General features: G+C 37.1%; 1 protein-coding gene and 2 non-coding genes across 8 annotated transcripts in view; all 3 read left to right on the forward strand.

Annotated features, from left to right (window-relative positions):
* The window catches only part of PKP4 (plakophilin 4), a 292,898-nt gene that overhangs the window by 47,333 nt on the left and 222,157 nt on the right, over positions 1–23,408 (forward strand). The window lies entirely within an intron of this gene.
* On the forward strand, positions 6,382–6,488 carry LOC126010713 (U6 spliceosomal RNA). The gene has a single exon (XR_007496726.1). It is a non-coding gene; the product is annotated as a U6 spliceosomal RNA (small nuclear RNA).
* On the forward strand, positions 9,966–10,072 carry LOC126010687 (U6 spliceosomal RNA). Its single transcript, XR_007496702.1, has one exon. It is a non-coding gene; the product is annotated as a U6 spliceosomal RNA (small nuclear RNA).

A 23,408-nucleotide genomic window follows, 5' to 3' on the forward strand; every position in this document is an offset into this window, starting at 1 on the left:
GGAGCGATTTCTGAGCGCATAACCAGGGTTAATCCCTGAGCATTACGGGATGTGGCCCCAAAACAAGCAAAACAAAACAAAACAAAAAGTCCAACAAGAACAACATACAAGGTCCTGGGACAGATAACTCAATGAGCTTTAAGCATATGGTTTGTGTGCAGGAGTTTAGGATTCTGTACCCTATATTGTGAGGTTCCCCCATGTACACAGCCAGGAATGACCTCTGACAACCAATCCAGAGCAGTATGAGGTGTGGCCCCAAACAAACAAAACTCTCTCCTCTCTTTTTCTCTCTTTCTCCCTCCCCCTTTTCCTGTCTCTCTCCATCTCCCTGTCTCCCTCCCTCTCTCTTTCACTCTCTCTCCCTTCCTTCCTTCCTTCCTTCCTTCCTTCCTTCCTTCCTTCCTTCCTTCCTTCCTTCCTTCCTTCCTTCCTTCCTTCCTTCCTTCCTTCCTTCCTTCCTTCCTTTCTTTCTTTCTTTCTTTCTTTCTTTCTTTCTTTCTTTCTTTCTTCTTTTTTCTCTCTCCCCCTCCTTCCTTCCCTCCCTCCTTCCCTCCTCCCTTCCTCTCTCCCTCCCTCCCTTCTTCCCTTCCTTCCTTCCTTCCTTCCTTCCTTCCTTCCTTCCTTCCTTCCTTCCTTCCTTCCTTCCTTCCTTCCTTCCTTCCTTCCTTCCTTCCTTCTTTCCTTCCATCACATAACCATCATGGGTTACAGAGTTATAAAGTTGTTGATAGTTGAGTTTTGGTCATACAATGTTCCAACACTTACCCCTTCACCAGTGTTCATAACCTACTACCAATCCCAAGTTACCCTTCTATTGTCCCATCCTCACTCCCATTCTCACTCCCCAGCCTGCCCCTATGGCAGGCCTTTCTCTCTTTCTTCTTTCTATCTCTTTCTCTTTTCCTCTCTCCACCTATCCTCACCCTTTCTCCTTAAATACCTTCCTTCCTCTCGTTCTTCATCTCTCCCTCCACTTTTATTCATTTAAATATCTTAGCAAACAAAACACTATTAAAACATTTATGTTATTAAAAATGTTTGTTCTGGCCCAGAGAGATAGCACAGCAGCGTTTGCCTTGCAAGCAGCCGATCCAGGATCTAAAGTGGTTGGTTCGAATCCCGGTGTCCTATATGGTCCCCTGTGCCTACCAGGAGCTATTTCTGAGCAGACAGCCAGGAGTAACCCCTGAGCACCGCCGGTGTGCCCCCCCCCAAAAAAAAAATGTTTGTTCTGATTTTGGTCACCTTGTTTTAAAAATTTTAGATAAAGTTATATAATCATTGATAGTTCTATTTAAACAGAAAGAATTACAGAAATGGAATTAATAAGGAAAATTGGATTTTTAAACTTTTAATGTATAATTTAGTAAGGTTATTGTTGAGATAGCTTGGCAATTCAAATTTTAAATTCTTCATTTGTGGTGCCGGAGAGATAGCATGGAGGTAAGGCATTTACCTTTCATGCAGAAGGTCATCGGTTCGAATCCCAGCGTCCCATATGGTCCCCCGTGCCTGCCAGGAGCGATTTCTGAGCATGGAGCCAGGAAAAACCCCTGAGCACCAACGGGTGTGACCCAAAAATCACACACACACACAAAATAATAATAATAATTCTTCGTTTGTGATAGGCTGTAATTAAGCTAGTTCTTATCTGAATATTATTTATATGATATAAAACTTACTAAGTCACGTGAAGTAAGGAGTCAATATTAATTGTATCATAATGGAGTTTTTCTCCTTTCAGATATTAAAGTAGTAAGTCAAAGCAAAGTCAAGAAATTTAAACAGAATATAATAGATTTTTCAGTGTATCAAATCTAAAGGGTTTTTATGGGAAAAACTTAAAATTCAGTGGCCACCTAGGATGAGTTTTATATGAGAAGGAAGACAAAAATGTAGAATGATTACAAAATATACAAAACTTAGAGACTTCTTCAGACTGAACAGCATTTTATCTTTCAAAGAACTGGGAGACTCAAGTAAAGTGAGGGTGACATGAAATTGTCTTGCTTGTAATTGTTCCTCGTGAGCTCAAAGCTGGGTCATAGACAACAAAACATGTGGTTTTCTTAGTAGGTTAAACAAGACATTATGATAATGCCCTGTGATAATGCCCATGTGAAATATTACCTTCATATCCTCATGTTTGGTGTTATGGTGAGCAGTGGCAGGAGACTAGTGACAGAATTTAGACATTTATGATGATTCAGCATATAGTTGTGATTCTATCACTAGCCTGTTAGCTACTTGTGACAGTTTAAATGACTTAGCAGGGATTTAAGACTAGATATAGCACTTTTTTATTTTATAATTTTTATTGAGACCCATATGAATTACAAGTCTTTCATAGTTGTATTTCAGGTACATAGTGACAGTGAATTAGGGCAATTCCCACTACAGTGTTGACCCTCTCTGCCATACTTCCCAGCATGCCTCCCATATCTCCACCCTTAGACCCTGGACTGCTAGTGTAACAGGTCCCTTTTGTGAATAGCTTGTTGTAGTTTGGGTCTTTTGATTCTGTTGTTTTTGACTTTGGTTTGGATATTTAGAGTTGACCATTTTTTGTTTCTACTCAGTGCTCCTGAGTCCACTTAGCCCCTGGGTCCCATCCACTTTTTTTCCCCCTCAGTTTGTAGGAAGTCATAGAAAGTTGAGGCAGAGCTGGAGCCGTGGTGCAGGCCTTAGGGCATTTGCCTTATACACACTAATCTAGGATGAACCTCAGTTTGATCCCCCAGCATCCCATATGGCCCCCAACGCCAGGGGTGATTTCTGAGTACATAGCCAAGAGTAACTACTGAGTGTCACCGGGTGTGCTCCCCACCCAAAAAAAAGATGAGTCAGAAAAAGATGATTCATTTATATTCTGTGGTTCTGCTAAAAAAAAAAAAAAAAAAGAAAGGCAAGCAGGAGCCCTGGTCTAGAAGCTAATATAAATGAAAGAAGAAAAAAAAGAAAGATTATTTTTATTTTATTTTAGATAAAACACTTTTATCTGGCCAGAGCTTTTTGAATGAATATTTGTAAAAAACAAAACAAAACAAAACATACTGTGGTTTTAAATATGTTCTTTGGAATAATGAATAATATTGTGTGTGTGTGTGTGTGTGTGTGTGTGTGTGTGTGTGTGTGTGTGTGTGTGTGTGTGTGTGTGTGGTTTTTGGGCCACACCTGGCGGTGCTCAGGGGTTACTCCTGGCTGTCTGCTCAGAAATAGCTCCTGGCAGGCACGGGGGACCATATGGGACACCGGGATTCGAACCAACCACCTTTGGTCCTGGATCGGCTGCTTGCAAGGCAAACACCGCTGTGCTATCTCTCCGGGCCCCCATGTGTGTTTTCTTAAATGGGAAAGAGACTCAGAAAAATCTGTGACTTGCTAGTGAATAATAAAATTAAAATTGAACACTGAAAAAGTTTTATGATATAAAAGAGATGCTTTCTTTTTTGGCATGGCTTTTTCCTAGGTTATCATGGGAAATGTCAAAAGTAGAAAGTATCCATGAGTAGAGTTTTTATATTATTATTAAACTTAAATTTATATTCACTTAGATCATATATTGCTAATTAGAATTATTTCTATAAATATTCCTCCACATTTTCCCTCTTAGTTTTGATTGTTGAATATGGACCACTAATATCACTGCCACGCACATAGGGATGGCTTAATATTCCTGGATTAATGAATGAAAAATAGATTTGACAGTTTGTATCTTGTAAAAATTTCTTTGTGGAATAAATATATTGATGAAATATAATGTGTAAGATTTTGACAAATAACTTCAATTCTCTTTGCCTATTTGCAGAAATTTTATAGTTTGCTTTGGGTTAGCAGTTTTATTCAAAATAAAATACCTTATTTGCTGGCGTATAAGATGACCCTTCAACCCTTGAAAAACTTCCTAAAAGTCTTAAAAGTAAGTTACTTCTTAAAAGTAAGAGGGGTGCGGATCACTCGTCCCTGAAGCTGAAACAAGTTTCAGCATGCCGTATACCAGCATATAATATGACTCCCGACTTTTAGGAAGTTTTTCATGGGTTGAAGGGTCGTCTTATACGCAGGCAAATATGGTAATTCAAGTTAAAGTACTATGAGTTTGATTTTTTTTTTTTTTCCTTTCAGAAATTTTATATTGGTGTCCACAGCAATAGCAAAATGGACTGGGTGTTTGCTTTGCAATTGACTGATCCAAGTTCAGCCCCTGGCATCCCCTGTGGTCTCTCAAGCCCACCAAGAGCAATTCCTGAGTGCAGAGTCATGAGTAATGCCTAAGCACCAGAATGTGGCACAAAAAAAAAAAGAAAAGAAAGAAAGAAAAGAAGGAAATTTATGTTGTAGATCTGAAACTAATGCACTGTATTGAATCTTCTGATTATTATACTGACTGGGATTTTATTCAATGGCTATTGTTACCTCTTAGAGTTATTCTTTTTATTGTTATGAATATAGTGCTAATATGGTTACTATCTTAAATCTTTTTGAGTTTATGTCCCTGATAAGTCAGAGAGGTTTCTGAAGCTAAGAATTCACAACTAGGGGCTGGAGAGATAGCATGGAGGTAAGGCGTTTGCCTTACATGTAGAAGGTCGGTGGTTTGAATGCCAGTATCCCATATGTTCCCTTGAGCCTGCCAGGAGTAATTTATGAGCCTAGAGCCAGGAGTAACCCCTGAGTGCTGCCGGGTGTAACCCAAAAAAACAAACCAAACAAAACAAAAAAAGAATTCACAACTAAAGAAAAATGGTATGTTTTTCTTTTTCTACGCTGCATATATGTTTATCCTTTTTTGAGTTGGTTAGAGCCCACCTGAAACAATTTTCTCAGTTCTAAAACTCTTCTGGAATTCAAAATGCTGATATGGCGTTTACCTAGGCTTTTAGCCAGGTGCCTTACATGCTGCTGGAATTTTTTGCCTAGAACCCTCTATTCTGAGAGCCTCCTTACAACTGGGGTAGAGGAGCTGTTATTTTTTCTGTTTGCTTGTTTGTTTGTTTTACAGTTTTTTTAAGTAAGCATTAATAGCAATATATTTTTATTTAAAAAAAGGTTAATGATGCATTCTTTTTATTGTCAGTATTTGAAGCTACATTCTGTTTAAGCCCTTAATTACTGTTGTGATCTTGTTTTCAAAATTTCTTGATATTAAATTTTGTAAAAATATCTTTTAAAGCTCTTTCAATTAAGACAAAAGTTTGTGGGTTTGGTTTTGGTCTTTATGGTTTACTTTGGACTGGAGGCAGCAGTGCTCAAATGTTCCTCCTGGCTTGGTGAGCTTGTTGGGGTTCTGAGTGAGGGCTCCTTCTGATAGTGCTCAGGGGACTTGTGGTGGTAAGGCCCTCTGCCTAATCATCTCTGCTCTAGTCCTTTGAGTTATTTCTCATTTCTCAAACCATAATTGAGGGTGTTTGGGGCCATACCCAGGATATTGGGAACTACTCATGGTCTGTTCGGGGCTCTCAGTGGTGATTGGATCACGTGTGCCAGGTATTGAACCAGGGTGTAGGTTCTCATGCAAGACAAAAAACAAAACCTTCTGTCTCTTTAGCCTCTCAAAGTATACTTTTAGAGGTATAAATGTAACCAAAATGTTTTACTTAAATGCAAAGATACAATGTGAGATCATTATATTCTGAACACTAAAATGCTCACCGTAGCCATTCCCATTTGAGAAAACCTCTAGCATGCATTTTTTTTTTTCGTTTGGGGTTAAGAGGCAGCTCACAAAAGGTGTTCTGGATGACCCAAGGGTTCCTCTTGTTGATTCTAAGACAATCAGTTCACTGTAAAGTCGGAGGACATGGTGCTCTTCATGTCCTGGGATTTATCTGGGCCAGTGTAGAGGTTCCCAAAGCTGCTAGGGAACCATTATGTGATGTTGGGAAAAACATATGGTTACTCTTGTGCATGGAATATGCCATAATACCTGTACTATCTCTCTGGCCTCATGAATTATTTTTCTTAAGCTGTTGCTTATTTTAAGAAAAAAAGGAGGAAATTGTATTTTCCATTATGCTGTTAAACAGATATATTAGAGATACTAGAACAAAGAGTTGGATTTACTGAAGTATTTTTAATTAATATAAGGGTGTGCAAATCACTAATAACAGATGATGCCCACCTGGGAGCTTTTGCATAGAGAAGTTGGGGGAACTTGTAGCCACATTGTGTAAAATTAGCTTATGAAGCTACTGCCTCAGCAGATTTAATAATACAACTGTGAGCATCCATTTGGGGATTGGGGGCATCAATATCCACCTTTCTTTCTGCTCTGTTCCTGCAACCTCTGACCCAAGACATGGTTACCACATCATAATTTAAAGAAAATAAAGTTCTTCAGGAGTTAAACAGAAGTGGCATCTAAAAGGAAAAGAATTTGTGCTCGCTTCGGCAGCACATATACTAATATTTGGAATGATACAGAGAAGATTAGCATGCCCCTGTGCAAGGATGACATGCAAATTTGTGAAGCATTCCATATTTAAAAAAATAAATAAATGCAATAAAAGGAAAAGAATTTACAAGATTTTTGAGAGTTAAAACATATGAATAAGTAAAACGGTTATATTTTCATAGACTTACAAGACACCTTTTTGCTTTGCGCTTTTAATGATAGCATTTGCTATTGAACCTTAAGTGATGAGACAACTTATATGTCAGATGACTGAAGTTTGGAAATGTTAAGGAGCAAATTGGAATAAACAGGCATTTTTTTTTCTGAAGCAAGAAATACAAACAGCAATTTTCCTTAGAAATTGATTCAGGAAATGGTTTTAAATATACGTCTAATAATCTTTCTTGAGGAGAATAGAAGTACTTGGGTTTTTTCTTTTTTCGTTAGTTTTCTGGTCACATCTGGTGGCTCTCAGGGGTTACTCCTGCCTCTGAGCTCAGAAATCGCTCCTGGCAGGCTCAGGGGACCATATAGGATGCTGGGATTTGAATCACCGTCCATCCTGGATAGGCTGTATGCAAGGCAGATGCCCTACCACTGTGCTATCTTTCTAGCCCGAGTCTTAGGTTTTTACAGTGAATTTCCTGAAGACAAAGAAACTATCTTCTGTTTGTTCACTCCACTTTTGTTTACATTGATGATCTTTACTTTTTTTTTTTTTTTTTTTTTTTTTTGTGGTTTTTGGGTCATACCCAGCAGTGCTCAGGGGTTATTCCTGGCTCCATGCTCAGAAATTGCTCCTGGCAGGCACGGGGGGACCATATGGGATGCCGGGATTTGAACCGATGACCTCCTGCATGAAAGGCAAACGCCTTACCTCCATGCTATCTCTCCGGCCCCTGTTCAATTAATATTTTCAATCAGTAATTTATTTTAAAGACCTGGGTAATCTTTCTTGAGATCCCATCCCAAAATTTGGTAGCTTTCCTGTCTTTTTCTTTTCCTTTTCCTCAAAGTCTTTTTGAATTAAAAAAATAAATGAATAAATAAATATCTGTCCTAGATCTGGATAAGAATTAGGTTTTGGCTCTGCTTGTAGTTGAGTGTTTCAGGATAACATGGTCTTGTAGTTTTACTTCTCTAGTTCTTTGTCAGGGGTATCTAGATAGCGAGATACTCTCATAACTATCACAAGATAGGCTGATTCATGTTCTTGATGGAATCATTTGAGACAATTTGGGGGGAAACTATTAGTATTAAAAGAATAAAATGATTGAGTTATAGAGTACCTTCCTCTTCATAAATCATGCCTAGTGATTGGTAGAATATCTGTGTCTGTCTATACTTCACTAGCACTTGGCAATATCTAACTTTATAATTTCAACCAATGTGTACTTTTAAGTCATGTTTCTTTACCTACTGATGTAGTTCATTATTTCTAATTTTTTATTATCTTATTATTTTTGGATATTCTGTAAACTTTTTACTTTTTTTGTTTATTATTTTCAGCCATCAACCCCTGTGATTCTCAGGGGTTACTTCTAGCTATGCGCTCAGAAATTGCTCCTGGCTTGGGGGACCATATGGGACGCCGGAGGATTGAACTGCGGTCCCTCCTAGGCTAGCGTGTGCAAGACAGAGATGCCTTACAGCTTGCGCCACAGCTCCAGCCCCCCCCTTTACTTTTTTAAAATAGATTTACTTTATTTTATACAAAAAAGTGTCTTTATTTTGTTACTGTGATATCTGTGAGTATAAAGATTACACTCACTCATTTGATTTGAAGTACTAGTTGAATGTTTTCTAGAGAATCCACACGCCAGTTGTGGGGTTCAAGCACTTTTTGGTTGCAGTGCTCACCAGCAATTGCACAATTCAACCATTCTTATATGCTTCTCTTTAACACCTGGTTTTGTTTACTGAAAGTCACACCCTTTCTGGCACAAGGGATCCCAAATGACCCTGCTGCCTGAATTGCATTCAGAATTTGGGGTTGTTCTAGGTATCTAATTGGTGACGGAGTTTGAGACTTGGACTGCAAGGCAAGCATGCACTCTACCATTGAGATCTCTCTGGGTTATTTATTGTCTTTTTGATAATTGCTATTCTCATAACTAGGAGGTGATAGATACCTCTTTGTGGTTTTTATTGGCATTTCCTTAGTAATAAAGTGATGATGTACATCTTTTCATGTACCTGTTGGCCAGATGCATGTGGTCTGTGGAAAAGCATCTGTTCAGTTTTTTATTTTAAAGTCAGGTTATTTCTGTATTGAGTTTTTTATAAGTTTTTTTTTATATAGTTTTGATGTTAAAACTTTGTCAGATGTATGATTAGTATCTTCCCTTATTCAATAGGTTGCCTTTTTTTTTAATGTTGTTTCATTTTATAGAAATGTTTTATTTGGGAGGGCAAGGAGGCAACAAAAAAAAGATATGTTTTATTTTAACGAATTTTCATTTGCAAACTTTTTTTTCCTTGGTTCTTGGAGATGAGTCCACAAAATTGGTTGAGCTTATTGACTGCTTTCCTTTATGTAATTTATGGTTACAATTTTTGCATTCAATTCTTTTAATTTACTTTTTGTTTTTGATTTTGAGCCACACCCAGCGATGTTCACAGGTTCCTATTGGATATGCACTCAGAAATCACCACTGGCAGGCTTGGGGGACCATAGAGGTTGCCGCTGAGATTGAATCAGGGTTTGTCTCAAGTCAGCTGCGTGCAAGGCACAAACCCTACTGCTGTGCTATCACTCCAGTCCCTCATTTAATTTAGTTTTCTTTTTTGTTTGTTTTGTTTTGTTTATCTAGACTCACAAAGAGAAAAGAAGAAGAAATTTTGGATCAACAGTCCTGGGTCAGCAGTATGCAAGGCAAATGCCTTACCGCTGCGCCCTTGCTCCAGCCCAATGCATACACTTTTAATCTCCACACTCACCCAAGAGTGTCCGCTTTCTACCACTATTGGCCAGGTGTCCTCCTTCCCTCTTCTGACAGTGTTTCCTACTTGTAGTGGTTGCAGCCTTTTCTGTTTGAGTTGTCCGAAATTTCTTCTTTTTTTCTCTTTGTGAGTCTAGAAAAAGGTTTTTTTACTTTTATCTATAGATAAATCTTTAGAACTAGCTCTTATTTGTATTGTCTTTTTGAACTCTTTTATTTACTTCCGCTCTGATTATCTTATTTCCTTCCTTTTGTGGACTTGTGGATAAGTTTCTTGTTCCTCCTTTTGGGGGGGGTACAGGTGGAGTACATAGGTTTCTGCCACACCTGCAGTTCTGGGAGCTGCTCGGTGATTACTCCTGTCTGTGCTCAGAACGTGCAGTTCCACAGATTGACTTTGGCCTACAGCATGCACTTCAGCCTATTGAGCTGCCTCTACTTTTCCCTTTTTCCTTTTAATTTTTTAAAAAATGAATTTATTAAAAGAAAATATATCATAATTGACATAACTGACCATACATAATACATTTATTTCAGGATGACAGGAAGTAAATTTATGAAAAATATAAAGAAAATAGGAGATCTAAAATAAAAAAACCAACAACAAAGAATTGAAAAAAGAAAAGGTGCTCGCTTCGGCAGCACATATACTAAAATTGGAATGATACAGAGACGATTAGCATGGCCTCTGCGCAAAAATAACATGCAAATTCATGAAGCGTTCCATATTTTTATGAACTGTCATAAGTGGTAAAAGAAAAAGAAAACTTCATTAGCAGATATTTTCGTGAGTTATACTGTATCACCAATAAAGTCGTTAATACAATAGCAGAAGCTTTAGTATGCTCTTTCTTTCCTTTTAATTTTTTAGGAATAAATCTAGTTAATGATTTTTCTTGCTTCCTGCACTAAACTTCCTTCTTAGTATTCTTGTTTGTTGCATCTCACAGGTCCTAGCAACTGACTCATGTTTTCAATTTAATTTATCTTGTTATTTTAAAATTTCTCTTTTGATTTTCTCATTGACCCATGTTTTCCTGTTTCATACTATTTAGTCTCCCGATATTTGTGATTTCTCTCTTCATTTTAGTGTTTTCTTTTGATTCGTTTTTAAGTTTCATATTATTATGATAAAAAAGTGACTTTTTTTTTTTTAGTTTTCATTAAAGGTGTTGAATCTTGTTTTTTGTACCAGTATATGGCCTGTCCTTGAGAATGTTCCTTCCATGTACACTTGAGAGAAATGTGTATCTGTTGTCTTGGATAAAATTTAATTATATATAGCTATTATGTCCTTCTGGCCTAATGGGCCATTTAAGGCCATTGTTTCCTTGTTGATTTTCTGTCTGGATGATCTATTCTTTGATGTAAATGAGATGTTAAATTCTCCCATTATTATGGTGTTATATCTGTTTATGATTCCCTATAGGTCTGTTAATATTTGCTTCATATATTTTGGTGTCCTGATTTGAATACATATTGTATCTCTGATTAGTTAATTTGTATCCTTATAAAATGTCCATTTTCATCTCTGGTTTATAATTTTGTCTGGAAATCCCCTGCCCCCCTTTTTAATGTTCTCATTCACTTGAGGAATCATTTCATTTTGAATATTTAGTCCTTAGAGCTGTGTTAGGTTATTGTTTTTTAACCATTTAGACACTTTGTGCCTTTTGATTTAAATTCTTTTAGGGTGATTATTGAGAGTGATCATAGAGCCTTGCTAGCTGCCATTTTTTGGTTTGTTTTCTGATTTTTCTATATTTCTATTGCATGTTTTCCCTTGTGTTCTGCCACTTTACTTAGGAAGAGTTCTGTGGGGTTTTTTTCTTAATTCTCTCTCTCTGATTTGTGATGCTTTTGGAGTTTCTACCTTCTGTCAGTTTTTGAGACATTCTCATTCTGGGTGCTATTTATTCCTTATCAGAACATTGCACAAATATTCTGATATCTTAACTGGCTGTAAACCCCACTAAACAAAAATCTTTAGTCAAAATGTGTGTGTTTTTTTTCTTTATGGCTTATATGTTTTAAAATCACTACTTACCCCTGTACTTCAGAGATCTTTTAATATTTTCATGCCTTTTTTTTTAACATTATAGTTTCCTCTCATCTTTGTCTGTCCTTTCTATAACCAGCCAACATTGTCACTGCTTTTAATAAAGATGAGCACTTTCCAATAGAGTGAAGCCAGTACACTCATAGATATGTCAAGCTACTCAAGATTTGACTTCATTTTGAATTTAAAAATATTTTTAAATTGAGGCTCTGTGATTTACAAGTTGTTCATAATAGTTTCAGGGATATAACATTCCAAAAGCAAATGCTACTAGTGTTGCCTTTTCTCTACCAATGACTCCAGACTCCTGAATCATTTTTAAGACTAGAAGGAGGTATTTCTTTTGCTAACCCTTTTTGCTGGAAAGAGGAGGAGAGCCACATCCAGCAGTACTTAGGGCTTCCTTCTGGTCTGGTTCTGTACTTAGGAATGACTCCTGTTGTTGCACAGGGTACTGTATCATATGTGATTCCAGAGTTGAAACCAGGTTGGCCACAAGCAAGGCAACCATCTTTAGAAGTATTCTGTTTCTCCAATAGAATTTTTTTTTTTTTTGGATAACCCTTAATAGAAATATTTCTATTTAGACCATGAAGGTTGTTCACCCATTGTTTTAGAAATTGAGCAATATAGAAATATGCAAAGTGGTAAATGAAAAATTCTGAATACCAACCATTCCACACTTCCTTCTCCTATACATAAAATCATCTGGATGGGGGATAGGGAGGGATGACAAAAATATCATAGCCCAGGCCTTGTTCCAGACCAAATAAAGAAACAGCATGGATGAGACCCAGACATTGGTATTTTTAATAGTTCCCTAGGTAATTCTAAGTTGCAGCCAGTGTTGGAAATTGTACAGTGTTGGCAATATTACAGCACTTAAAAATCATTTTAAAATGGGCTATATCAAACATATTGTTCATCATCTTACTTTTTTCCTTCAAGTTTTTGTTAAGTAAAACTTTAAATCTTACTATTGGATTAGAAACAAATCTTTGAAGTGAAAAGCTCCATTTATTTTGAAAAGGTCAAAGCACAGTGACTCTGAGACAATGGTTACTTTTTGATTTGAATAATGGCAACTGGTAATAGTAGTTTAAGACTTCTGTTTTCATATTAGGGTTAGTAGTTTGCTCAAAATCCATCATTGTGGTTGCTTTGTTTTCATTGTGCTAAATCAGGATGGTACTCTGGATATAGTACAAAGAAACATTCGCAATAAATTGGAATTTTAAAGAAACAATTTAAAGTTAAATTGTCTTATTTTAAGGACAGAGGATTTTATCTTTTAATTTTTTGAAAACAATTATTTTGGTTTATGTGTTTGTTTTGTTTTTATTTTAGGCCACACCTGACAGTGTTCAGGAATTACTCTTTGTGGGTTCAGAGAACCAGATGAGAGCCAGAAATCAAACAGTCAGCCATGTACTGACACACACCTTACTTGCTGTACTATCTCTCTGGACAACAGTGTTTTGTTTTCCCCTTAGGGTTATGCTTACATACAATAAAGCTTTATATGTATATCAAGTTTTACCCACACTTTATATAATCTTGGATATTAAGTCTTTATTAGATGAGTGATGAGAAAATATTTTCTCCTAGTCTTTGGGGTGTCTTTGTATTTTGGTCATTATTTTCTTTGAGGTATAGAAGCCTTTTAATTTAATGTAGTCCTATTTGTTATTTTTACTTCTGTTTGCTTACCCAATGGCATTGACTTCTTAAAGATGTTTCTAGCTTCAATATCATGGAAAATTCTAATATGTTTTCCTCAATGTAACTTATGAATTCAGGACTTATATTGAAGTCTTTAATTCATTTTGATTTGATTTTTGTGCAAGAGTGAAAGGAGTCTTGAGGGTTTTGTTTTGTTTGGTTTGGTTTTTTTTGGCGCATGTGGTTGACCAGTTTTCTCATTACCACTTCTTCAAGACCCTTTATTAAAGATTAGCTTTTTATATATCTTTATTTTTCAGATCAAAGCATTTTTATTGGGGGGTCTGCGGGAATCTTCAGGGGAGGATAGGCCGATGTCCTCAGCGAGCCGGAATCTTCAGACCCTACGGCTGCAGAAAAAGCAGCTTTCCATATATCTTATATGCCCTGCCTTCAGTTTTTCAGTTCATATCCTAGTACCACACTGTCTTAATTACATCTAGCTTTCTAGCACATTTTGCTTTTGAGGAGAGTGAACTTCTTTTTTCCTAAGATTGCCTTGATTACTTGGTACAGGAATTCTTGTTCTGCTTGGATTTTAGGGGTGGTTGATCTATTCTATTATAATGTTATTGGTATTCTTATAGGAACTGCATTAATCTTTTTAATGATTGGGAGAGTATTTCCATTTTGACAACTTGGAAATGAGCAGGAAATAGATGTTTACTCTTGTCCTCTTTTATTTTATTTAGTAGTGGTTTGTACTTTTCTTTGTGTAGGTTTTTCAACTTCTTTGTTAGGGTGACTCCTAGGTACTTGATTTTTCTGAGGAACAATTTCTGAATGGGATTAAAAATTTTTTTCTTATCTAGGAAAGCCATGGATTCTTTCATGATTATTTTGTAGCTTGTCATTTTATAAGTCCATTGATCTTGGGAGATTTTGTAATGTTTAGGGCTGCTTAAGTATTGCTTAAGTATTCTATCATGTCATCTGCAAATAGGTATATTTCTTTCTTTTTTACTATCTTTATGCAAATTATATCTTTTACTTGCCTAATTGTTTTGGCAAAAATGTCCAGTACTCTGAAATAGCAGTGGTGAGGGTGGCCATCCTTGTTTTTTACTTAATGTTAGAAAAGGGTTTTCAGCTTTGTGCATCTCATCTTGTAGCTCATTCATTTTCTCTTTAACTGCTGTTACTCTTTAATCAAGGCCAATGTGCATGCATCTTTTTGAATTAATGCTTTGGTGTTGGGAATAGACTAAGAAATAGAATCACTGAGTCCTGTAGAAATACTACTCATTTTTTTGTTTTATTGCTGTTTGTTTGGAGGCCACAGCTAATAATGCATAAGGGTTACTCTTGGTTCTGCACTCAGAAATCACTCCTGGCAGTTTCAGGAGACCATATGGGATGCCTGAGGTCTAACCCTGATCTGCTTCATGCAAGTCAAAAGCTCTACCCACTGTGCTATCGCTTTGGCCCCTCAACCCCCTCCCTTGATTTTTTTTTTTTTTTTTGGTGTTTGGGTCACACCCAGTAGCGCTCAGGGGCTCCATGCTCCATGCTCAGAAATCGCTCCTGGCAGACTCAGGAGACCATATGGGATGCCAGGATTCGAACCACTGCCCTTCTGCATGCAAGGCAAATGCCCTACCTCCATGCTATCTCTCTGGTCCTCTCACTCCCTTTTTTTTTTTTTTTTTTTTTTGTGGTTTTTGGGTCACACCCGGCAGTGCTCAGGGGTTATTCCTGGCTCCAGGCTCAGAAATTGCTCCTGGCAGGCACGGGGGACCATATGGGACGCCGGGATTCGAACCGATGACCTCCTGCATGAAAGGCAAATGCTTTACCTCCATGCTATCTCTCCGGCCCCTCTCACTCCCTTTTTTAAAGAAGTCTCAGTTCTCTGTGTCATAGAGGCAGAAGTAAATCTGCAGTCCACCATCCTCACATACCCATGGAGACTGGTTGTTTTATTCTTTTTTATCTACACTGATCTCACTAGTGTGTGATGATATCTCATTGCATTTTTGTTATGCATTTCCCTGACAATAAGTGACAATGGTCATTTATTTTTTCATTTGGCATACGGTCATCTGTATGTCCTTATTGAAGAAGTATAAGTTCATCTCCTTTCCTCTTCCCCCTTTTTAGTTTTGGATAGGTTTATTGGTTTTGTTGTGTTAAGCTTTGCAGATGTATATATGTATCTGATGTTTGGTCTGAAAATGTTCTGATGTATGTATGGCATGACTGGACCGATGGACTTTTTCTATGGTTTACTGAGTCAGAATGCTTGTCAAGCAGTTAAGGAATCTCTGACACTCCAGTATGTTAGAAACAAAATTTGGTGATACAATGATAGCAAATTTGGGGATTTGATAAAGTGCCAGAAAGTCTTTGGTCTCTGTAGGTATGAAACATTTACTTCTGGAATCAATTTGGCTTAAGACAGCCTTTTGTTTTATATGCATGTACTCATTTGTTTGCTCTTGTTCTTTTATCTTCTTGCTGTTTTTGGAATTCTAGTCTAGATCTAACCATTGGATCTTCCCTCTTCTTTCTCTTTCCTTCCCTTTCTCAAACTTTTATTTTCCCTTGTGATCATGAATTGCAGTGTCAACGTCATTTTGAAAAGAAGGAACTGGTATCCAGGGATGCAAAATCCATTTAAAATAAGACTGATATTTTCAGTCTTTGGCATTAGACATTTTCAATCTCTTGCCTTTACAAAACTTGGGTCATTTTCTTTTTAAAATTTAGGAAGTCAGTAATAGAGAAAAGGTCAAAGTTGTCTATATATAGCATATTTTTTGTTATACTTCATCTTAAGATATGCATCTATTACACGACTTTAGTCATATGCAGTTTTCTGCACTTGAGAACAAGAAGTTAAATATTTTCATCATGTGTATTCTGAATATCATTTTGTCACAGTAGTTTTTTATTGTGGAGGCAGAAATGAGTTTTATTTTTAAAAAATGATTTATTAGGGCCCGAGAGATAGCACAGTGGTGTTTGCCCTGCAAACAGCCGATCCAGGACCAAAGGTGGTTGGTTCGAATTCCGGTGTCCCATATGGTCCCCTGTGCCTGCCAGGAGCTATTTCTGAGCAGACAGCCAGGAGTAACCCCTGAGCACTGCCGGGTGTGGCCCAAAAACCTAAAAAAAAAAATGATTTATTAGTTGTAATATCTGTACCTTTTTCTACAGTTTTACCTGAAATTCATTTGAAATTTGAATTGTACAAAAGCTCACTGTGAACTTGGAAATTACTTGGTATAAGTACTACTTGAAAATAAGTGAGCAGGTTATAAACCTGTTATATTTGGTATGATTATTAAATGATCTATTTTGGAATTATATACTTGAACTAGGCAGTCACAAATAGTATAACACATTTGGACTCAAAGACAGTACAAAGAATAGGGTAAGGCACTTGCCTTCATGTGGCTCCATCCCAGATATGGTATTTGGGCTTCAAGCACTGCCAGTAGTAACATCCAAGCACCACTGGGTATGGTCCCAAAGTCAAACAAAAATAAAACACTTTACCAAGAGCTTTAAAGAATCCAAAAATCACATTTGGACCATAATTCTGAATTTAAGGCATAATCATTCCAACAAAGAATTTTTTCTGCTTAGTCATTGGGAATATTTAAACCTATAAATTTAAGTGTTGCTAATACATCATGTAGAAAGCTTTTGTATAGCCATTAAAGATAGCTGTTTACTTAAAAAGACAAAGATTATGTTTTTAGTTCATGACACAAATAAGCTCCTTGATTGCTCAAGGAGCTATGAGTTGCAGATTGAATTTAAGACATGCAAGGAGTATTGCCTACCACAGAATCATCCTCTTATGGACTTCTCATTGTCTTTTTTTTTTTTTTTTTTTTTTTTTTAAGCAAATAAGAGTTATTGTGGCATAGAGGTAAATGCTGCCTGGCTTGTATGAGCCATGAGTTTGATTATTGGCACCATCAAAGAAAAAGAAATGTGTGCAAAATTATGTATTTTTATTATTTTCTTGTGTAAATTAATCATTGAGGTGGGGCCTTGTTTTGAAATACTGGTTTATGGTCTGTTTTAGGGGTAGAGATTCACACTTCTTCTAGTGCATATGCCATACCACACCACATAAGGACCAGTATCCTACTACCAGTGTTAACCATGATTTGTTTTTGTTTTTGTTTTTTGTTTTTGTTTTGGTTTTACGGGCCACACCCGTTTGATGCTCAAGGGTCACTCCTGGCTAAGCGCTCAGAAATTGCCCCTGGTGAGCCTTGATAGGCCCCCAGCTGTCCCCTGTTCTGCCCCCGGCCTCCAGGCCTTCCAGGGGTGGCAGCCTAGGCGGCCAGACAAGGTGGGTGTCGGGGGTTCCCTCCTGTCTATATTGTATTCTGCCCTTTCCCACACCCCTATAAGGCTCATTTTTACTCCTTAACTCTCTCACCCCCCCCCAAACATCACTAACCCACATTACTCTTTTTAACTTCAGTACTGCACAGTCCTAATCACAGACCAAAGCCGTGCATTGTTTGTAACAACCTCCAACTATTTCAAAAGACATAAAATGGACACGTATTTCTTTTGAATATTTTATGTGTTTTTTTTCTGACAGCTATAAGTCTTACTAATTATTCTCTTATACAGTGACAATTCTAACCACTTTTTATCTTCTTTATGAGCTGTTTAATAAGGAATTTTGGTGAAAGAGTCTCCCAGTTTAATGCTTTTGATTGAACCATGTCACAGGGATTGTTGGACTTGTTCTTATGGCCCCATATGTGCCAATAACGCCACGTGGCATTGTTCCTTTTTTGCATAGGCACATTAAAATGGGAAAATACTATACATACAAATAAGATCTTATCTAATAGAGATTGGAACACACAAATCTTGTAGTGCAAAGTGACCTTACACCCTGAACATTGACATAACGACCTGGCACAGGCCTCAGAAGAATGGGCATTTTCCACTCACCCCTGAACCAGGGAAGCCATCCACGAAACATCCAAGTTTGTCTATAACAGCACCTGGAAGCAATCCTCTACCACGGAAGACCCTACCACTGCTCAAACATCGACCTGCTCAAAAGAGACTTCCCTTAACACTGAGAAGACTTAACAACAACAACGACCTGCTTATAGGACAGGGCTCTCTGCATTGCCCTTTAATTGTGAAGTGAAACGAGAGGATGCTCCACATCTTGACTTCAATGTAGGATATGCAGATTCCAGGATCTTTAATACAGAAACATGATACCAACAACAGAGACTGTGTGAAAAATAAAAGTGTGTTGGCACTACAGACAATCTTGGATTGGACGATCTAGCTTGCCTGGAGCCTAGAGTTGGTCTTATGCCAGGAAACTTCAGGGGTATGATGTCTTTGTATTTAGGGCAAGGTTATTCCTTTCCACACCCCTCATTTTTTGGTGGGCCTATGCAAACAACAATTGCCACTCTAAAACCGTTTTTACTGTGCTCCTTTGACTCTAATCCTTAGAGAAAATCCACTTAAACTTTTGAGGTTAACTTAAACTAATATGCACATACATGGAAATGTAAAAAAATACTATGCCTCTAATGTTTAAGGAGTTACTTAAGTTTTATGGCTTTAGATTGCCTTGTGTGCTGCTAAGAAATATTATAATGTATTACAATCTGGGGACTTGAGGGACAAAGTAATTGTACATAGATTTTGTTTTATTTATCTTAATGTTCTTTGGCTGAAAGTTCAAAGTTAAGATATCAGCAAGGGGACTTCTTCTGAGAATTATGTTATGGGTGATTGTCCTTCCACTGTAACTTTACCTTGTCCTCTTTCTTTGCATCTTTGTTCCATAATTAAAAATAAAAAATTAAAAAAAAAAAAGAGAAATTGCCCCTGGCTTGGGGGGACCATATGGGATGCCGGGGGATCGAACCGTGGACCTTCCTTGGCTAGAGCTTGCAAGGCAGACACCTTACCTCCAGCGCCACCTCACCGGCCCCTTAACCATGGTTTTTAAAATACTCCAGTTATACATTAGTTTTTTTTGACTGTATTAGGATATGTATTAGGATATTATAATATTTTCACATTATTTGGAGTAACCTTCCTTGTCTTTTTGGTTTTTGCCTTGTTTATGGTTCCACATTCCCATTCTTCTTATCTTCTTTACCTCTTCATTTGTTCCTTTGCTTTTGCTTATTTTCTAGTGCTAGATAGAAATCACATGAAGAAAATAATGTTTGAGAGGAAATTTATCTTCTCTTAACAATTTTCCACCTTAAAGGATGGCCTTAGAAAATGGTTTCAATGTTTCTGGAAATATAAGAGCTGTCACTAAGAATCTAGGAATCAGGAGTTCTTGAATCCAGACTGTGTCAGTTACCAAGATCTTACATGAATTGTTTAACTCCTTGGTTTTAATATTATAAACAGTAAAACAAGAAATAATATGTAATTAAGTTTTGTTCTGAAGATTAAATGATGCAGTATTTGTCTATGTGTAGCACTGACTCATAGGAAGTAAAAAGTTGATGGTTGTTAATGTTTATTATAGATATCAATCTTTAAAAAGATGATTTGGAGACCCAAACATTGTATTTTAAATACTGTTTAAACTTTTTATTTTTGGACTACTCTGGCAATGCTCAGTGTTTATTCGTGGCTCTGTACTCAGGGATCACTGCTGTTGGGCATGGGGATCAGATGGGATTCCAAGGACTGAACTTGATTGGCCATGCCAGGGGAGCATCCTACTTGGTGTATTATCATTCCAGCCCTTTTTCCAACTTTTTAAAACCTTAGTAAATATGTACTATTCAGTATATGTGTAGTGTAAAACAAAACCAAAAACAACCACCACAGCACAGTGCCCCCAAATAAACCAAAATACAAATTAACAGATGAGTGGCATGAACCCAAAGATTTTTGTAAGAATTATAAGCTTAGATATATGGGATATGGCATGAACATTTTCCAAAATATTGCTGGCAAAGAAAATGAAAAGTCTATTCCCATCCAAATAAAAATAAAGTAACAATGAATGAATGACTGTCTTGAAGCCAGGTGAAAAAGAACAAAGGGAAAGATGAGCATCTCTGTGGTGCAACTTTTCACACAATTTTAAGTGAATGTGAAACATAAGATTTTATGATATAGGTTAGTGATAAAATTTAAACAGAAATTATAAATGAAAAGTTTTTAGATTGTTTGAAATGAGCTAAAGCCATGTATGCAGATATCAGAAGTATTTTTAAGTTTTTACTACTTTTTCAGGATAAACTGTGTTTTGGTATTTTATTCCCAGAATTTTTTTATTGCTGAATATTTTAAAGATGGTAAACTTTTTATGTCATTAGTTTTATATATAGCATTTCAAAAGTTCTAACTGTGAAAAGTGATTTTGTTTCTTGGCTTCATTTTTCCTTTCATCATTCCTTTAGTAGTAATAATCACAAGGAATTTATTAAGTTGACTAAATAGCCATTTTTCTATAACTGTTTTTTTTTAATGTCTGGGGATCCTGCTGTGTAAGAAATAAGTTGGTAAAATAGAGAATCTTGGACTGTTCTAAAACTTACTCCACTTTGTTTACTCTCTTATACATTCCTGTTTTCCTTTTGTTCAAATAATGATGTAGTAAGTGGGTTCTCAGAAAAAAACTCTGTAGGTAGAAAATTTGGATGGGAGCAGACTTTCTGCAACCAGCAGGTGATGGTGGCATCACAGCCTGTGGCCAGAGCTGGAGGCTGTTCACCAATTTATTGTTCTTGTGTCTAAAATAAGTGTGGAAGCCTGAGCAGTAAGCACAGTTAAAGATCCTGTGTCAAAGAGGTTTCCAAATGTGTCCTACAAGAACAAATGGTGGAAAGGGGAAAGACTTGTGAAGCTTACGTGTACATTGATATACATAAGCAGAAATGCCTATTAGAGTTAAAAAATTTAATAGTCCCCTTTTATATTAATACTGTTAATGTAGACAACCAAAATGGGCATATTCCATATACCCTATATACCCTGTGCTCAGCAAATAGCTCCACCCTTTTTCTTTTTCCATAAAGTTACCATCTTTCCACGTTGCTTGATTTTCTGGGTTGTCCACAGGGGAAGTGAGCTCCTGTGTCCCATTAATATTTCTGGGCTCTAGAGAAACTGGATCACTGCTGAGTTTTGGCCAGCTAGTATTTAACACGTGTATGGAGTTAAGCTAGAATTGCAGAGGTCACTGTTGTGATAATTAGAAAGAATAATTAGCCATGTGTCCACTTGACCTGAAGGAAAGCTTTTGTTTGTGTGTGTGGCAAAGCCAAGCACCACTGACCCTATTGCTATTTGCAAACTCTCAGGGTTGACTTTGTAATGTTATGCTCATGTCCCATATTCTTTGTTTTTGTTTTTTGGTTTGTTTGTTTTCTGTGTGTGTGTAGAGGGGGGGGGTGCTTTGGGTTGAAGTTTTTTAAAAATTGCCCTTGTCCATAGATTTCTCTCAGACTTCTTGAATTAGGTGAAGGCTATTGGAGCATGAAGAATATAGAGATTTGATGGTTAAAAAGTTAGAGAGGCTCCAGGAATTGATCAAACTGTCACCTATGTAGACCTGAATTTGAGATTTATGATGTTTCAGGAAGTGAGATGGTAATCTCTCAGGGATGTTGAAAACTTCTAATGATTCTACTCAGGCCTGAGAAAGTAGCTGTGAAAGTCACCCTCAGTTATAAGTTGTTGGCACATTTATGGACAGTATGTAAGGTAATTTAGCATATTGTATACTCATGAATAATCAGGTCAGATTCATTTGCTTGTTTGTTTCCTAATTACTTTATTTTTAGCACTCCCATCATTTCTCTTTCTGCAGCAAGAAGCTGGAACATCCTAACCGCAGTGCAGGGCACATAGCCATATCACAGTGGCAAATGTGAAGCCCACTCAGCACAGTTGCTTTGGTAAAGAAAGCCAGCCATCATCCTGCTAAATGCCAATAATGACAACCTTGTTGATTATAGCAGTCAAGGTCTATTATTAAGCATACAGGAATGTTCATTTTTGCCTTAGAAATGTTTTTTGTTCTTTGGTAAACATGCATAATAGCAAAAAATAAAGATAACTCATCCTCATTAAAATCTGAATTCTTTGTAGAGAAACAGCCATAGCTCCCTGTTGATGGATATCTTGCTCTCCCCAGTCAGAGGAAATGCAGCTTTTATTTAACTAATGACCAGAACCTTTAGAAATCATTAGTCTGTAGTTTGGCATGTAAAACTAATACAAGATGATAATGGACCACATTTTTGCATTTTTTTTTTATGGAGGAACCCAACCTATTTTAAATTTTAAGGCTTATTTCCACCATGATGGAGTGTAGGACAGCAGCAGGAGGCTGAGATAGTTTTCCTCCTGAGTTGTTAGCAGGTTTGTGGAGCAGCTACTTCTGTACACTATTTGGTATGTGAGCCTAAGTGAATCCAAAGCAGCAAATGAAATTATGGTTTTAGATAAATCACTTTTGTGTTGGTTTTCCTGATCCAATGGAACTATCAGGTCTACACACAATGTGTTTGAATTTGCTCCCATCATTGGCTCTTCTCCTAGTCTTCCTAGTTTTGTTATTATACCAGACTTAAAACCAAAACTCAGTTTTGATTCCTTCTCTACCTTTGCCCACATCTCCAGTCACTTACCAAATCTTACAGGCTTTTTGTTTGTCTTTTTTGCTTTTAAGTAATATCTTCATTTAAGCACCATAATTACGAACATGTTTGTAGTTGGGTTTCATTCATAAAAAGAACAACCCCTTCACCAGTGCAACATTCCCACCACCAATGCCTCCCAACTCCCTCCTCCCTCACTCACTTCCTGCACTCGAGACAGGCATTCTACATCTCTCACTTATTAACATTGTCATGATAGTTGTTAGTGTAGTTATATCTCTAACTGAACTACCACTCTTTGTGGTGACCTCATATTGTGAGCCAGTCCTTCCAGCCCTCATCTCTATTGTTTCTGGGCATTATTACAATAATGTCTTTAATTTTTCTTAAAACCCATAGATGAGTGAGACTATTCTGTGTCTTATCTCCCTCCTTCATACCCAGCATAATGGTTTCCATGTCCATTCATGTTGATTGTTTATTTGTTTAATATTTCTCAAACCTGGGCTGGGAAATTATAGCTCAACAGACTAGAGCACAAAGTTTGCATGTAGGAGGCCCAGGTTTATATCATAACAAAATGTATGGCTTCAAGCATTATCTGGAGTGACCCACAATTACCCTGCTATATGTAGCCTCTCCACATATGTTTTTGTGGCCCCCAAACCCAAAAAGACATTTCTAAGCTCCTTAAATAC

This window comes from Suncus etruscus, chromosome 5 (assembly GCF_024139225.1).
Source record: "Suncus etruscus isolate mSunEtr1 chromosome 5, mSunEtr1.pri.cur, whole genome shotgun sequence".
NCBI lineage: Eukaryota > Metazoa > Chordata > Mammalia > Eulipotyphla > Soricidae > Suncus > Suncus etruscus.